Genomic DNA, 3589 nt, shown 5'->3' on the forward strand with positions numbered 1-3589 from the left:
TGGAGAGGAGGAAGCTCACAGCATGGGGTGACTTGGCCCCTGGGTGCAAGGGGATAGGGGTCAACGAGTCCAATTCTGATTGCACAGGCAGAAGGGGCCACGTGAAGGCAAGGCAGGACTTCAGAGCCCAGAGGGAGCAGGTTTTCACAACCCACTGAAAAGCTTAGTTTACAAAGGTGCTGGACACCTGCGATACCCCCCACCCTGCGCTGCACTGGGGACCGCCAGGCAGCTACTGCTCACTGCCCCAGCGATACGCTGGGAAACGGGGCAAGAAGCCGAGAGCCGGGGACTGGTGCTTCGGAGCCACGTGGCCCGTCTGTGCAAATCTCCCCCAGCTCAGGGCTTGCAGCTTTCTCCACGGCACGGCTTGCGTTTCCATGCCACAGTCCCGTCCCGCTCTCGGTGACGACCCCCTGACTCTCAGGCTTAAACCACAGCCTGAAACCACAGCCACATCCTGTCTGCCGGGGGGGGGGGGCCTTGCCACGAGAATGGCACAGCCCCAGGGACCCCCCCGATATGATTCGTAGCCCATCCCCCAGGCTGCCAGGATGGGCACACAGCAAGGACCCAGCCACGTGCGTCCTAGTCACGGCAGTGGGAGATGGGGGTGAGTTTCCACTCCCTGCTGTCAAGGGAAGGGCACCAGACAGCGTAGGAGTGGCTGAGTCAGGCAGGTCAATAGGGATGTTGCAAAGCAAGCTGCGGGTCCCCTGGCTGGGGCGGGGGGGGCAGGCATCCTGCCCCTGGTACCCAGGCTTGCGCCAACGTCGTCAGCTGCCTTGCTCTCTCCAGGCAGCCCCAGCTGGGCCCTTCCTCACAGTCACGTGGGGAACATGGCTCCGTTTCAAGGCACAAAGTGCAGGAGTTTCTCATTAACAGAGAATGAGCAGGGCCTGCTGCGAGCCAGCTACAGTGGCTGGGGGTGGAGCAGGGCCGGGAGGCCGAGGGGGGAACCGAAGGAGCACGACTGCCTCCAAAACCCAGCTCTCCCCCTGCACATGCCATGTCCATGCTAGAGGACCCGCGTCTCTCCCCTCCACTGTCATGCAACTCCCCAGAGCAGGGCGCATAGGAAGGAGCTTGGCCCCAGCTCCTGCATGGGGAAGGCAGCTGCAAGGGGCTTGACTGCAGTACTACACCCACATGAGACCTCTGCTTTCCAGCCGGCTATGAGCCAGTGCCCAGCTGCTCCTGACTCTTGTCTTGCCCTCTGTGTCTGCATCCTAGGAGTGAGTGTGCATGCGTGGGGGTGGGGGTGACAGCTCCCTGCCCGCAAGTTTAGAAACAGGGAACTGAACAAAGGAGGAGGAAGGGAAGTGGCCTTTATAAAATTCACCTATCAAAAAGAAGCTGGGATTTGATCTCCCCAAAGCCCCGCAAAGGCCTGCCCTCCCCACCTACGGGCCTGGATGCCAGGCGCTGCCTCCATCCCCGAGAAAACAAGCCACATTGTGAGCAAGCAACAGCGCAGGGCTGGCTGGGCCCAGCCGGGAGTGGGACAGCGGCGGGGAGGGATGAAGGGGGCCTTTATCCCGGGGCCTGGCATCACCCGGGGTGGCGCGTTGTTAGCATAGCTGGAAAGGTCACGTATGGGACTGGTCAGGAAGGGGGGCAACGTCCCCTGATTGGGAAGCCCAGAGACGATGGAGGGGGCTGGGGAGAGATCTGCACCCTGCGCTGGGGTGGCACAGGGGGGCTCCGAGGGACTCCCTCAGCTGCAGCCCTCTGCTCAACGGTGGCTGCAAAGACTGAACCCCCTTCTCGCCCCCGAACCGTCCTCGTGCCAGAGCAGGGATTGTGAGGAGCTAATTCTCCTCCCGCTGACTCCGGTCACGCACGGGCATTTCTCCACTTGGAGGCAGTGGCGCTGGCCAGGGTGGTGCCTTACCCCCTTGCTCTCCCCGACCTCTGGCTGGTGGTGAAGGCAGGTTGCCCCAGACAAAGCCCTGCTCCCATTGCCATGGAGATGTTAATTCCAGCTGAGTTCAAAGGGAATTGCTCCAAGGAGCACTAACAAGCCAGAGCCCTGCCTGGCAGGAAATGGAGCCTGGCAGATGAAAGAGGCCGGCATCTCATAAAAGGAGGGAGATGAAGGTCACAAAGAAGTGACCTCCCTAAGACCCCTACCCCCCCAGAGGCAGCCTTGCATGGGGCATTGCACACAGACCTCGCAACACACCCGGGGCAGAAAACAGGCTAGAGAAGTGGCCGAGAGTGTGGGGGGCAGGACAGGGCTGAGGGGAAAAGCTTATCCTGGCTTGACACTGTTTCCTTGAAGGACTTTGGTCAACTCACTTAACCCTTCCGTGCCTCTGTTTCCCTACCTGTTGAATGGGGAAGGACCTGGGGACTATCCCTGAGACAGGGAGCTGGCAGAGGCAGCAACACTGAACTAGGTCCTGAAACGACCAGGGGCTGCCTGGCTTCTCCTGCAGTTGCCCACCCCATTCCCTACACCGCAGGGATGCCTCCAAAGTCAGCCCTCCTGAATCTGCATGGCCAGCGCAGGTGTCTGTGCTCCTCTCCATGACACCGGGCAAGGTCAACGCCTCCATTTGGGCAAAACCCAGCCCTAGTCTAGCTCCTCCCTGACAGCTGGAGCATGTTTGGAAGAAGCTCGGTGTCTCCGGCAGCCCAGGCTGAGACAGAAGCAAGCCCTGGCAAACAAGGGCTCTCAGGGAATGCTTTGTAAGCCTCCGATGCCTCTGAGCCCCGATGTTTCTGCAGAGCTCCTGGAAGTCTCTGGCCACAAGACTTCCCTTCCCTTGCACGCTGCTTTCATTTCCTCCCTGCCAGCTTTCTCCCTGCTCCATCCCACGCTCTAACTTGCCACCAGGCCCCAAAAACCCTACAGGCAAGCAGTAAAATGCAAGGGGAAGAGAAAACTGCTGACAGCAAGTTCTGGGGATTTCACATCTCAGCTGTTTGGCAAGAGCTCCTGCATCTCCTCACCTCTCCTCTTACCTGCCCTGTCCTTGCGGGAGCTGAGGGGCTGGGGCTGGAGGAACAGTCTTGGATGCAGGGGTAAGGGCAGACGCAGGAAAGTGTTTCCAGCTCTCCCACTTGGGGAAGGTTCACTCTCTTCCCCTCCCTGTTATTGCCTCTCACTCCCCTTCCCTTTCCCACATGCCTCTCTTTCTAGGAGTTAGATGGCTCCCACGATGTCGATAGCGCAAGGCTTGGGGACACAGCACCCCGCCGCCCCAGCAAACAACACTTTGACCGACTGAATGGAAAGGGGGGAATAGGTGGAGAGTCAGGTACCGGAGCAGGCTGCGGCATCGCGAAGAAGAGATGGAGTGAGCATGTGTCAAGGCTGGATGGGAGGAGTATGCAAGAATTAATGATGCTTGGCACCACTCTAACCCCGACTGTCTGCACATCCCAAATCCTCACAATCCCCCTGGGAGATCAATATGGTTATCCTAACAGGGAAACTGAGGGGGCACAGCTTGCCCAAGCCACAAAACACATCCATGGGAGAGAGCCCAGGCGTCTTGCTCCCATCCTGAAACTGCACCTAGAGTTGTAGTCTCTGTAGACCTCTGACCACTGAACCATACTTCAACCTCCCCAGCCAGTA

Source organism: Gavialis gangeticus, unplaced genomic scaffold (genome assembly GCF_001723915.1).
Source record: "Gavialis gangeticus isolate Ggan-Ray unplaced genomic scaffold, GavGan_comp1, whole genome shotgun sequence".
In the NCBI taxonomy this organism is placed as follows: domain Eukaryota; kingdom Metazoa; phylum Chordata; order Crocodylia; family Gavialidae; genus Gavialis; species Gavialis gangeticus.